We start from the raw sequence: 15,171 nt of genomic DNA, 5'->3' as shown, positions 1-15,171 counted from the left end.
AGACGCCTCGCGTTGCTGGAAACTCTACAAAGGACGACCAGTGGTCACCCGCCATTTTCACAGAATGCCTGAATGGACGGCGGCCATCCTAAAAAAAAGAAAGAAAAGTCTCAGCCGGAAATATCGACTTGTTGAATTTAAAGCCCCGCCATCGCGTCTTCTACCGGAAAACGCATGGAGGAGCTATAGACCGAGAATTCCCGCCCCCATCCTGTCACCGACAAGAGCTCTCGCCTGTGTTGCCCCATCCTCGGACTCCTGCAACCGTGTCCATCTTGCCTATCTTCTCCTTACTTCTGTCGCTCCCCGTCCCTGCGCCTCGCTTCTCCTCCCTCTCTCTCTATGTCTCTAACTTTTGATCCTATCCTTTTATTCCCTTCTCTACCCCCATCTCTCGTGAGCTACTGTTGAGGTGTCCTCCCCCTGAGAGAGAGGTACGGGGTTCACTTTTCTTTTCATTTATAATCACTCCCCCTGCCCCTTCCAGCCAGTTTCAGGGATGCGCCCTGCCCCCACCTCCCCCCCCCCCCCCCCACGATACTTGAGGAGAGGCAATCAGTGCGCCCGCGCACTGCGCCGTGCTCCCGACCGGGTTGCAGAAATTAGGTGCCTTTTCTCATCTTCTAACCACTACCACCACCACTGGTTGCCTCTCCTTTGTGCTCCTCGCCCCTTTTATTGCCCACAGCGGACTCGAAAGCCAGCGCTCGGACAATTTGGACTGTGCTGCGCGCAAATGCATTTCTTGAAAGTAATAAACTCAGTTCCCTGTTACGTAGGCTTGTTATTCCGGCTACCGTGGACATAACGCAGTGCAAATAAGGTTATTTGTCCTAAAAAATTTAACCTCCCCACCTTTCAGCGTTATACCTCCCTCTTTTAACTTACTTCCCTTAATATATTTATATCATTCAATTGGAGAATTGCATATTAAAAAAGAGGAAGTGGATTGATTTATTTAGAGATTTGTTAATTTTTAGAGAAAACTGCCAGTCTAATGCCGGACTTGGGGCAGGGGTGTGTGACGCAGTGGACGCAACATTGTGTAGGAGGTACAGCAGGATAGATAGTGTTGAAAGAAAGCGCGAAAATTCAAAATTAAAAAAAGAAAAGCGACATGAAATACGGTCCACAATCCCAAGAATGGCCATAATACACTAAACAATACAAAAACTATAAAAACAGTGCCCACTAGGCTATGCATTGTTTCGGCAAAAAGTAAAAAGAACTCAAATACCAACTGCAGCAAAAATAAAGTCGGCAATATTAAGAAGCGAGACAATGCAGAATCGAAGCATTGAAGAATCGTTCAGAAGCGAGGCATTGAACCTCAAGTAATCAGTCTGATCAAGGTGGGTATTAAAATGAAGTGCACTGTAATATATATGAAGGTGTAGTTATGAGCCATCTGAAACAGCTAACGCACGAAGAAACTAGTTGAGATCGACACTTTCAAGAATTTTTGGTGGTAAATTGTTCCACTCTCTGCTTGCGCGGGAAAAAAAAGCATGCCTGTATATATAGGCGCTCAGTCACTCTTTCAAGATTGGAGGCACGTGTTTCGTGGCGCAAAATTGGTTTGGTATAATTAGTTTTTTGTATTGCCAGGTTATTATTATATATGAGATAAAACAGCTTCTTTATTTCGCGATAACGTCTCCATTCCAGGGTTTCTAGTTTAGCGCTCTCCAGAAAAAAAAAAAAACTGACGGAGATGTGTTACATTTAGGCATTGAATATGAATTTTACAGCTTTTCGCTGTATTGATTCAAGTTTTTCTGTGTTAGCTTGCGTGTGCGGGTCCAAGACAGCCGATGGATATTCTTGTATTGGTAATACGTACGTTTCACATGCAGTTATTTATGTTCGCCGGATGCCTTAGCGAGTGCCCGCTTTGGGTAGCTTAGTATTTTCAAAGCCTTTTTCTCAGTATACGACACAGGTTCGTTCCATCTTAAATCAGATGTGATGATGAGGCCAAGGTGCGTATACTGCGAGACAAAGGACAAGAATTGATTGCCTAGGTTGTATTGGATATTTAATGTATCCATTTGCGGGTTATGGTTATCGCCCCATTTTTTCCCGCGGTAAAGGTAATCTGTCATTTTGTGCACCAAACTGGAATCTTAGATAAAGAGTTATTTAACAGAACCTGCTCACTGGAAGCGTTGACTACTTTAAAGCACACAGGCATCTGCGAAAAGCTTTAGATTTGCTGGGATATCACGGGTGGCATTATTGATATAAGCCGAAAAGGAAAGAGGCCCGAAGGAGTCCCTGAGGTATGCCGGATTTAAGCGGCGCGGACGGCAAGTTGATACCCCCGTCCGTAAAATCGCGCCCGGTGAATATTGCTCGCAATTTCAAAGCCTGACTTGAGATGCCATAGTTTATTAGTAATTATTAACTAATTAGTCGATAACTATAACTTCCATGTAACTTGTAAAACTCGAGAATGTGCTGTAAATTGAGGCCTCTATATGGTACATACACTAAATGTTCGAAAACGTGCACTTCGTCCTTTTTAACATTACCCTGTTGATGTGCTATACTATCAATCTTTACCTCAATTAACCCTAAATATTGTTTAGCGGGGCCATAAAAGTGCCTTCCATAGGTATCCTCTTTTTTCACGCGTACCCTATTTCAAACTTGACATGGCACCGTAGAGTACACCATCTCAACGATAGATAGAGCTACAAGGGCCTGACAGCTCTCACACCCCGAACAAAACTGGCCAGGGAACTTTTTTTTACCACGCGATTCAAACACACTCTATACCATCATGAACTAGACATATGCCAGTACCTATATTTCAGAAAGCAATTGGATATCTTCAAGCACGGCTCCACGGTAGCGATTCAAATGCGGTAAAACAGCCGATATTTCCGAGAGCGCCCATATGCGCTGTGCATTATGTTTTAATAGACTGGGGAACTGGCACTATTACAATCACGATACTACAACTCCGGAAAAAGAAAGATTCATAGAGTTGCTACTTGAATCCGGGAAAGCAATGAGAAAATCAGAAAGGGAGAGGAGTTATTATCGTTTTGCTCTCCGTTCCCATAGAGTGACGCGGGACACCACCCACACCATGCGGAAAAGAGCGCCTCCTGCTCGTGGGCAGGAATCTTGGGGACGATCTTGCTGCTAGCTTCCCTGCCCTCAAATGATGTCCATCCCACATCACTTTGTACTCCCTGATTTAGTGTATTCCCGTGAGCTCCTAAAGCAAGCCTACCTATTCCACGTTGCTAAATTTCTAATCTTGCTTGAACTTCTGATCTCATGCACAAGACCGCATTGCCGAACGTCAGCCCAGAAACCATGACCCCTTTCCATATTCCTCTCACAACATCATACCTATCGTAATTCCACAGTGCCCTATTTTTCATCACTGCTGCATTCCTGTTACCTTTAGTCGTCACGTATATTTCGTGTTTCCCTAGGTACTCGGTCCTATTGCTTATCCATACGCCCAGATATTTGTATTTATCTGTTCTCTCTAGCGTGACCTCCTGTATTCTAAGCTCACTACCTTCGTTATCATTAAAAATTATGACTGCTGATTTTTCCTAACTGAATCTAAAATCTAACCTATCTCCATCATTATTGCAGATGTCCATCAATCTCTGCAAATCTTCCTTGTTGTCGGCCATTAGCACTACATCATCTGCGTACATTAATGCTGGTAGTATTTGTTCAATGAATTTTCCTTGTTTGACTAAAGAGAGGTTGTAGCCAAGTCTACTTCCCTCTAATTTGGCCTCTAATCCTTGTAGGTACATCATGATAACAAGGGTGGCAGTGGACACTCTGCCTAAGTCCCCGTTTCACCTCTGTGTGCTTGGATACCTGTTTTTCCCACTTTATAACTACCTTGTTACATTTATAGATTTCCTTTAAAAGATTAGTGACTTCATCTTCCACACCCAGTGTGTCTAGTATTCCCCACAAGTCCTCTTGAACCACGCTATCGTACGCTCCCTTGATATCCAAAAATGCTAGCCACAGGGGCCTGAGTTCCTTTTCTGCTATTTCGATGCACTGAGTCAGTGAGAACAGATTGTCTTTCAACCTCCTGTGTTTCCAAAACCCATTCTGCAGTTCCCCCAGCACCCCCTCATCCTCTATCCATGCCTGCAGTCTTTGCTTTATAATCTGCATCGCGAGCCTGTAGACCACTGATGTCACTGTTATAGGACGGTAATTGTTTATGTCATCTTTGTCCCCCTTTCCTTTATAGATCATGCTCATCCTGCTAAGTTTCCATCCATCACAGACTTCACCATTGATTATTGCTCTGCTCACTGCCTCTCTCAAAGTCTGTTTAGACTTCAGACCCAATGTCTTTATCAGCATAATTGGAATGTATCTGGGCCTGTTGATGTACTACTTGGAACCCTCTTCTTAGCCCTTTCCCACTCTCGTTGTGAAAATGGAGCCATTTTGCCACTTGATCCATCCCTGTCTATTGTGGTGCATAAGGCACTTCTTTGTTGAAATTGTTTTGTCACCCTTGTTCTTACATATTCAATAGCTTCGTCCCCTTCTAGCCTAGCACCTTGAGCTGTTCCTCTGCTCTAGGCTTGTTTCATTTCTTAGGGAGTTTAGATGGTTCCAAAATTTCGAAGCTGCCTTTCTGTCCTTTTTATGTACTTCTGCCAGCCACTGAGCACTCTTTCTTCTAATCTTTTAATTGATCAGGAGGGATGCTTCCCTTCAAGAGCTTAAAAAGATTTTCCATTTTCTTTCAACATCATCTGTCGGTTCACCCCATTGCTTAGCATGTCTGTGTTCCCTAGAGGCTTCCTGACGTTTTGCTATGGCTCTCTCAACTTCCTCATCCCACCAACTCTTGGGCTTGTGTCCTCTTTTCCGGGGTGACTTGTCACGTGCTTTAGCAAGCTCTAGCCCAGACAGTCTAGTTAGATTTGTGTATGTCCACACAGTTTTATTTTCAGTGATTACTTTCTCAATTTCTTTGGCAGCAATTTCTATTTGCCTTCCTGAATTAAAATTTTCCCATAGTTGCTCATCTTGTCTCCTTCCCACTTTCGCTGCTCTTCCAAAACTTAGCTTGATCTTCCAAAACTAATTAGTTTGTGATCACTACCCAGACCTCTGGAGCCACCTTCATCTATGTACATTCCCCTGAGCTTATCATACATCCTATGTGACAACAGTGCGTAATCTATGATTGACTGCAGCCTTCCTACCTCCCATGTTATTTGCCCTTCACACTTCTCGGTACTGTTGCAAACGATCAAATCATGCCTTTCACACATATTCATGATCATTTTGCCTGTTGAGTCAGTATACCCATCTATATCTTCTATGTGTGCATTCATATCTCCTAGTATAATTATCTCACACTCTTCTCCTAACTCCTGAATGTTATTTGATACACATTCTACCATTGCCTGGTTTTCGTCTCTGGCCTTTGCTCCCGTCCACAAGTACACGAAACCAAGGAGTGTCATTTGCCCTGTCACTTTCCCTTTTAGCCATAAATGTTCCTTGCATCCCTGCTTGACTCTTTGCCAAACCATGCTCTTATGTATAAATGCACCAATTCCACCCCCTTTTTTGCTGCATTCTGTTCTATTGCAATATTCCCATACGTAGTCCGGATTGCAGGGTGGTTGCTCCATGTCCCGAAGATGTGTCTCCACTACCCCATATACCATCAGCTTCATATACCCTGCATGTTAATATAGCCTACGTCTCACTTAGCTCGGCCCTTGTACTTACGTCGATTTCTTCTGCCACGGACTTCGTGTGGCTTGAATACTTGTGCCCCTTTAGGTCTGTCTTTGGCTACACTGTTGGCCTCAGGGCTCGGGGTCCCCCTAAAGAAGCTATGGCTTGGCGACCCATTCTGTTACCGACCCTCCTGCCCGGCGCTTCATTGTAGTGAATGCCATCCTGTGCAAAGGGGCGAGCGCCAGGCTCGTACACGTCTTGGTTAACTTCCATTACGATGTATCCGAGTTGCTGGCTCAAACCCTTGATCACACAATTGGCCTCCACTACCCTCCGCTGCGACGTCACGGCGCCACCATCGAAAATCTCTAGATGAAAAAATCCCCAGAAATCTCTCTTCGTAGGTAAGATTGTGTACGACAAATAGACGCTCACCACGAGAACTGTGTTTTGGAGGAAAACATTGGCAAGTAAAATAACTTCGCAAAATATCTGCAATAAATCTTGACACATCCAGCTCCGCAAAACAGACTGTCAATAAACAAAATTTTTTTGTTGTTTCGCATGGTGGCCACCAGTCGCAGCACGTGCTCACAGAATTTGACTTGCAACTCCGTGCTTGCAACGGATTATTGCAACGTTTATTAGGCTTGACGTACTAGCCATGATAGATAGCGATAGATGGCGCCATGTGCCGTGCCCGCACATGGCGCCATCTATCGCCACGTGGTGTTAACAGAGCAGGAAAGCAAAAGGGTGTGGCCATGTGGCGGAATGCCCGCGAAAATGGTCGCGGGCGCGCCCCAGATCCCCACAAGCAACAGCATGACAACCGTCAGTCAACAAGTCCCGTGTACTCGTCATTCGAGGACCCTTCTTGTTCGGACGAATCTTCGACTGACGAAGAAGATATCCGTGCCGATGAACACCTCCGACCCTCGCTATTGATTGACATTCGATTGACGAATGAGGAGCACTACACTACGTAGTGCGCCGCCGCCGGACATGGCTATGTGATGATGGTAATGCGGCCATTCCCTTTATAACGGGCGGGCACACTTTGGCACCCTAGCCAATAGTAAACAAAAAACAAAGAAAATAAGAAAATAAAATACAGACTGGGTGGGTTGCCGAGTTAAGAACCCTCCCGAAGTCCCTGGAGAGTTATTTTCCTCCATTGTTCTAGGCGAGTTTTGCTGCGCCTCACTGCGGCGTAGTCCACCACATCACCTGTGTCCACGAAACCCAGTGCGGCAGCGAGATCTGTGTTCGAACTGGATGGGCTCAGTTGCGGGCACTCAGTCACGATGTGTGCGATGGTCTCGTCAGCCCCACCACACGCGCGACACACCACACTCACGAGCTCACCGTCGTAGGCTTGCTTACGGACGAGAGTACGCAGGGCCCCTGCTCTCGCCTCAAACAACAGCACACTTCCAAGGCCATTGTCGTACAGTGGGACTGGAGCGACGGTGTCCTTGTGCTGGAGGTAGAGGAGGAGACTTGACTTGTTCACTTGTGCCTGCCTCCACTTCTCCTCCTCGCCCTCCTTAATACGTTGGCGAATTTCCTTAGTGCGCCCCCGTTGGTTTTCGGCCGTCAGTGGCTCCTGGAAAAACCCGAACTTTTTCTCAAGTTGGTACACTCGTCGTACCCACTTGGTGCGCATACATGTCGCCATGAGGTAGTCAAAAACTCGTTGAGACCACCTCTCGCGGGACATGTACATTAGGCGGCAGTGGAACGTCAGTTTGCTGGCCACCTCACGCGCTTCGAAGCTCGACCAGCCGATGTCCAACTGGACCGCCTCGTTCGCCACCATGCCATGACAGCCCAGAGCGATGCGTCCTACTTCCCGCTGTCGCCGCTCCAACCATTCCCGGGTGGCCGCTGACATAACCACGACTGCGTTCGCGAATGTCAGCCCAGGCACGTGGACGAGCTTACAAAGGTCACGTACCATTAAGTATCGGTTGCAGCTCCACAAACAGCGGCGCCGGAGGATGCTCTGAGCCCGCAGTCCACCTTCACGCGTCTTCGCCTCATGTAGGCTGTACATGTCCGTTGATGCTGACAATTTTACACCCAGGTACCTGTATTCGGTGCAGCTACTCACTTCGGCATCTCCCAGGGTCACAACCCTCTCCTTTGTGCACTCCCCCACAAGTCTGAGAAGGGCTGTCTTCTTAACGTTGAAGCAGAGCCCCAGGCGGGTGATTTCATCCTGGCAGATGTCCAGCAGTGCCTGCATTTCCTCGGTGCTTTCTGCCATGTCGTCTGCGAACGTTAAGCCCGGTAGACGACGCCTCTCGTCGATACCGCTGGTCGTGTGGTGGAGCCGAAAACCAAGGCTGGAACTAAGAAGCTTCCTCTCGAGGCTTGAGACGTAAAGAATATACAGTAATGGTGAGAGTGGGCAACCTTGACGCAGGCCTTTCACTATTACAACGGGGTCGGACTGAACATCCTCGAAGTGTGCCACTACAGTGTTACCTCTGCACATACGTCTCACGGTCGAGATGAGGATCTCTGGAAGGCCCAAGTGGTTCATGCAATCAAACAATGCTGCCTGCGGGACACTATCGTATACTTTCTGTACATCCAGAAAACAGCATAGCAGAGATCACCCTTCAAGCTTCGCTATTTCGGCACACTGGGTCAGAGTGAAAGTATTATCCTCCAATCCACGACCCGAACGAAACCCATTTTGTAGTTCCGTCAGCAAGTTCGTCTCAGCCCAGCCACTGAGCCATTCCCTTAGGATACGGGCAAACATTCGGTACATCACGCTAGTGACCGTGATAGGGCGATAGCTCTGCAGCAGGTCCGCCGCGCCGCCTTGCTTTAGGATCAACATTATCCGACCCTGACGCCAGTCCTTCGGGATTTCAGCGCCAGAAAGGATGCTCGACAGCTGGTCTGCAAGCTTCTCCCTGTGCACTACGACGTGTAGCGCCATCTAGCGAACGAATGTGAAAGCCGGTTTCAAAATGCGCTTTCGGGGCCGCCAGGCTAATGCCCTAAAGCGGCGACGTGCGCGCGTTTGTATCAACCACGACCGGCTTTGTGTGGTATCAACTCAGCGTGCGCCACCGCGCTAGCCACGGCCTGCGCAGTCTTCGCGTTCAGACGCATGATGATTCACGCATCAGACGATCAAAATAATTGGCCGGGTGCTTACCCTGTCCCACATTCGCAACGCGTGTCGGCAATGAAAACGCTTCGAATTAAGCGAACTTCCAATTGAATGAAAGTGAAAATACAGCCGACAACACGGTAGTGTCGTAATGCGGGAGTGTTTAAAGACTGCTTGCGGTACCTCCGCACAATTTCCTTCTTGGCGGTGCACCTCATCGTCGAAAAGTCGAGCGTGTACGCAGAACACGCGTTGCCATGATTAACGAGACTTGTAGCTACTATCGACGCCTGAAGTGACCAACAGTACGCAGAGCTTACGACCGCACGAACTGTCCGTAACAAAGAGCGAAGTCAGCTGGCGCGAGCCTCGACAAATGTGCCGTTTTTTTTTCTGACATGACGGCCACCGCGATGCTTTCAATGAAGAAAACTTTTCACGTCGAATGCTTGCAATATGACGGGACCAACCATTACTTCTCATTAGCCAAAGATCCATCCTTGCAAGAGCACAGAGAAGGCAATGCACCCACAAAAGGCAGCAGGTACAGTCAGTTTTTGCTACATTATACTCAGTGGGTGCCATAATACACTAGTAAAGCAGAATTACGTCTACTTCAAAACGGAAACTTCGTATGGGGACAAATAACAATAATGATTTGCTTATAAGGGGCTTAGGATTTCATTCCAACTGATGTGCAATTGTTGCAGGAAACCCCCCAAAAATGTGTTATAGCACCACATTGGCAGCAAGCTACAGCCTGGAATGAACAAGCCCCTTACAAAGCTATTTGATGGATAGAGTGATCATAAAGCTGGTTAATACTACACATGTTGATTCGAGAAAACAGCTAGATGATGAGATAAGAGCTTTGTTTACAATACGAAGAAAGAAAATTGCTTCGTTGAGAAGCTCTGACAGAATCTTTTTCGGCTTTCACCACATCAAGGAGGGGTTGTCTTGACTGCATTCTTTAGGTCAAATTGTATGTTCTGATCATGAGTGCAGTGCGTAAAATGATTATGACAAGACACATTGGTTCGCAGTTGCCAACATCTAGCAACATCCGACATTACGAGTTTATTGCTTCAGACAATGTCACAGAGGGGCCTACAGAACCACAACTTTTTCTTTGTGTCCACTTGCTTCACTGCAGCACAGGTCCTGCACAGAAAGAGCACGAAAATTACTACTGGTCATTCTGGCATGGCCATGAATTCTTACCAGTGAAACCGCTGCAGGCAATGGTCACAGCAAATCATCTTGATCTCTCCGCTGTCACGCTCTTGGCAAGCATGGCACAGCCACAGTTCATTTTTCTTTTTGATTGAAACTGAAACACGGACAGTTTCACATGAGACAGACATGAGACACGAGGCAAGCCTGTGAGAAGCACATTAAAACAGGCTTATGAGGACACAGCACACTACCTGCACTGCGATAATTGCCTGCAGATGTAAGCAGCTGCCGGGCCTCTTCAGAGAAATGATGTTGCAACTGTCGCATTTGAACTCTGTAGTCCAATAGACCACTTGGCAGAAGCTCTGGTCGTACTTCAACATCAGCCTCCTGAATGATGTAGCCACAGTTCAGCACCCTGCTGGAGGTAGTTTCCCCTACGATCCCAGTCAGCAGAGCTGAAAGAATTACAACATAAGTATGCACCAAGAACTGCTGCCTACACACTATACTCACGCTTGTGTTTGGCCATCTCGGTCATCTGCACAAAAGGCGTTATGGCCACATGAGACGGTTCCCTTTGCCTTTTGCCCTTCTGCACAGACTTGCACCTGGGCCGACCTCTCGGCTTGACGAGCGGGAGTTTTAGCTGCGGTGTCCTCAGATTTGAACAGGAGCTGGCAGCTTGTATGTTCACACTGCAGTAGGCCTCATGAGTTGCTATGTTTTCTTCAGGTTTATCCTGAACCTGGACAGGAGAAGTCCTTTTTTCTTCAATGCCATCTCTGCGGGTGTCGTGCAACTGCTCTTCGAGGTCCGCTTCGTTGATCTGAACATCCACGCTGCCACAAGGAGTATCGTGATGGCCTGCTCCAAGTTGCTCTACAGCACAGCTAATACAACTCGAGGATGATTCTGTTAGCCAGTCTGCATAGAGCTTTTCTACAACTGCAAGTTTGGCGCGAAAGACATCTGGTGAGTAGTCAGCTAGGGGATCTGCTACGGACTTAGGTGTCCTCATCGCATAATTAAACAGCTGGTTTCTATTCATCTTATTAAATGCTGGCCCTGGCATGGTTAGCAGTTCAATGTCTGTGCTTTGATGTGATACAGTGTCACAAGTCTCCTCTGCATCAGCGTCACCAGCCATGATTCTGAGGTGATGAGACTTAAACCACCGAGGCTTCACGACTTTGGACAGGTCAGGCAATACACTAGTTCTTTCACAGACCGCCAGATTGTGACGACAAGGAAGCCCCATCTTGGAAAACGTGGTGCAGGTGCATGTCCATGTTTGTGTTGAAACCTCGTGCCATGTGCCACAAGAACTTGAAACAGCATAAACAGTTGCCTCTATTTGTTGTAATTCTGGTGGTGCTTGTCTAGCCTTGGCAGCTTCTTTGTTGATTACAGAGGAGGCATAGGGGGTTAACTCCTTGGCACATCTTGCTTCGACATCACTTGACGCTTCGTACGAGTAGAATGTGCACGTCTTCATTACACATGCATGATGTCTTGCCTCCTGCGTGAGTGCACGTGATAGCTGGAGTATACCTCTCAGTGCCTCATGCAATTTGTCGGATGCTGATAAAATGTATTTTATCTTTGCATTGTACGATTCAACTCTGTTAGTAGTGTTGTTACCTGCAGTGAACTGCTTGTCGCACAGGTGTCTTGCCCACATGTTGGTAATGTCTGCCCAGTTTTTCTGGAAGTAGGCACATGCTTCCGCATTAGGATGTCTCAGAAAGTCAGTTTGGGCATCCTCAAACTTCTCAGGAGTTGGTGCACAAACCATTTCCCCAAAGCTGCTGATGAGCCTTTCTCGTTCTTCGGTGGAGTGTGCCAATCGCCCAGCAGCTGCCCTGAAAGCTTTATCGCGTGAAATTGGCACAGCTGCACAGCAGGCTTTGAGTTAAATGTCTCCCATATTGCTGCAATCTCAGTGAAGTCTTTGTCAACGATGACAACATTGGTTTCTAATGTCTTTGCATTTTCTTTGACAAAAGTTTCCAGCAGCTTACTAACGACATGCTGTTGCTTAGATGCAACAAAAGTATATGCCACTACATGGCTGCTGCCCGCACCATCCTCGACCATGAAAACAAACAGGGGCATTCTATGCTTGTTCGTTCTGTAGGTTGTGTCCAGAAAAAGAACCTCTGGATATCCTTCAAACATTATGTGCATTTGGCGTGTTTGCACATACAGAAGTTGAAGCTCCTGGCTTTCGTCGGTAATGGGTATGACAGTTGCCTGCTCTTTTTCACGGAGGTCACTGACCATCTGCAGCAGCTTTTCTGTGTCATTTCCTCTGTTGTTGTTGGTCCTCATGTTGTGCACATCCTTTGCAATAATCACTTTTTCTGTAAGACAAGTGAAACAAAAGAGTACAGGTGTTAGTAACATCTACAGCCGAGATGCAAGAACAATCTTACATGTCTCCTCCTTTAGCTTCTGTATGATGCGGGTGGGTCGCAACTTCATCTCTATGAGGGGCTGAACAAGCTTGGCCTCGTCGTCATTTAGACGTCTGCACTCTGGGTAGGAGGCAAACATGTCATCGGTAGTCTCATGAGTGTGATCCAGTACAGTGCACGTGATCTCCAGCTCTTGGCTTCCACGCCTGGCAGCAAACACAATTTTAGCTGGGCAATCATTTTTCATTGTTCTGGAAAAAACAAAACAAATAGCAATAGCAAAATTGTTTCACTGAACAAAGGTTGTAAACACGTTTGCTTTCCAATCAGTTCTCCAAGTTGCTGTTCCAATCAGAGCTCTTACCTCTGGTTTGGCCACACTCCTGTGCCCCTTGTCCTGAAGTTGCCGCCGTGCTTGCACATAAACGTAGCGTTGGCAAATTCCAACTTTTGTCCGACTTGACCGCTCCGGACGTCTAGTGGACATTCACGACATCTACAGATTTGGTGGTCTTTTTCACGTAGACTGAGTTAGTTTCCAGCTGCAACTTCCGGAGAGCCCTTTCGAACTCTTCGTACGATGCAAACCATGCTCCAGGTTTGATCTCCATCTCGAGACACGTTTCGCGTGCCCGACAAAGAGCCCGCTGAAACGCACGCGCCTGTGAGCCCTAACACACGACCGGCTAGCTTGGCTCGGCTCTGAAGGAGGCCACAGAACACCTACGGCAGTAGGTAACGGCTCGCGGTACGTTCGGTTGGGTCTCGGACTGTTTCGTTTCGCTGTAAATATTTCGAGCCTCTGCCGACCAACACATTTTCTCATTCTGTTTATTTTGACTCGTTCAAATGCTTTCGCGAAGGGAATTCGAGTGACTTTCGGGGAACGAAGCGACCGTTGAAGCTTTCATCGGATGAGCACCCGTTGCAAGCCCGGGCCGGTGAGTAGAAACCACTTCAGTTTGTTAAGGATGGTTGCTTGCGGGGCTAGTTGGTTCATTTCAACATATGTAGTTTTTTTTTTGCCAATGACTGCGTAGGCGTCACACGGTGGCAGCGCATTGCAGTATTAAATATTAAAATTGTTTAACGTCCCAATCTGTAACCAGAAAAATGTGCGTTACTTGCGGCGTGCATGGCTTCACGTGGGAACGAGTCGCTGACTCAATAGTTAATTCTGTAGTGAATAAGAAAGACGTTGATACCATCAGGCCAGCTATCATCAGCACAAGAAAAAGGCACGAGATCGGCGATAAAGCACCGTCATCTGGGTTCGCCTGCCTTCCTTTAGAGCTACCACCCGCTTGCTGAGTCCTTCAATAAACCCCCTTTACATTTGGTGGAGGTGCGGGGTAACTGCATCACCTACACCCTGGAACTCCGATCCCGCACCCTGCCGTCGACCATGCAAGTTGACGCTGCCCAACAGAGAGCACCTCTCGCGGCTCCTACTTGCCCCGGCCCGGTTCACCAGCGAGACCCCCCGATCTTTTCGGGCGCCGAAGACCAGGACGTTGAGGACTGGCTGTCGTCCTACGAAAAAGTCAGTGGACCAAACAGGTGGGATGACGCTGCTAAGTTGAGCACCGTCAACTTTTACTTGGCTAATGTGGCGAAACTGTGGTACACAAACCACGAATCCGAGTTCGAGAACTGGGCCACTTTCAAGCAAGCAATATCCTCGGTTTTCGGTCGCCCTGCTGTGCGGAAGTTGCGCGCCGAACAACGCCTGCGCTCACGGGCACAAGAACCTGGCGAAACGTTTACCGCCTATATCGAAGATATACCCAATCTCTGCAAGCGCGTCGATGCCGCAATGAGCGAAAGTGCCAAGATCCAGCACATTATGAAAGGTGTTGATGACGACGTCTTTCAAACGCTCCTGGCGAAGTCTCCTGGCACGGTGTCTGAAGTGGTAACTCTGTGCCAGAACTATGACGAATTGCGACGGCAACGAGCTCTCATCCGTCGTCCATTTCAGCCTAACCAACCACTCGCTGCACTGGACGTCGTACCTGACCACTCCCGCCTTCTAGCACAAATGAAAGACTTTGTGCGTGTGGAGGTCGCACGTCAGCTTTCTCTCCTGCCGTTTTGTCAGCGCCAAGAGCTCCCGCAGCAGCAGCAAGAGCAACCACCGACACCGTTAGCTCCCATGCTCCGACATGCACTTCAGGACCAGATTGCCGAGGCTATGCCAGTGCCCTTTCAGCAACAAGTTGTCGCCGCGCCTCTTACTTATGCTGACGCAGTAAAGAGACAGCAGCCACACCAGCCCTCGCCGTTCAATGTACTGCCGCATGTCACCGCTCCTACTCAGTCTTCCGTCGCATGGGCTCCTCCCCTCGCTACCACAGCCTCGACTCAGCCGTATGCCGCGTGGGCGGCGCCCCTTGCTGCAAATGCCTGGCGAACGCGCGATAACCGGCCGATCTGTTTTGCGTGCGGCGGACCTGGCCATATCTCCCGATACTGCCGTCGTCGCGTGCCCGCCTACACAGACGTCCGACCACGAAGCAACTACATGGACCGACCACCTTTTGGTTATGAAAGTTCGGATCGTCAGTCAAACACGTCTTCCCGTGACTATCCAGCAACTTCGTCTCGTCGCTCACCTTCACCCAATCGACGATCCTTATCACCCATGCGTCCACGACCAGCCCCTCAAAATGAGGGAAACTAGCCGTCGCAGTTCAAGGGTCAAGAACTGCGCTATCGAAATGTTCA

The 15,171-nt window shown here is 48.0% G+C and overlaps 1 pseudogene; it reads right to left on the bottom strand.

The window, feature by feature from the left end:
* Window positions 1–9,599: 9,599 nt before the first annotated feature.
* Window positions 9,600–13,572, bottom strand: LOC142775755 (uncharacterized; annotated as a pseudogene).
* Window positions 13,573–15,171: the final 1,599 nt, after the last annotated feature.

This window comes from Rhipicephalus microplus, chromosome X, assembly GCF_043290135.1.
Source record: "Rhipicephalus microplus isolate Deutch F79 chromosome X, USDA_Rmic, whole genome shotgun sequence".
Lineage (NCBI taxonomy): Eukaryota > Metazoa > Arthropoda > Arachnida > Ixodida > Ixodidae > Rhipicephalus > Rhipicephalus microplus.
Note: the sequence above shows the minus strand (reverse complement) of the source record. Positions and strands in the feature narration are given on the sequence as shown.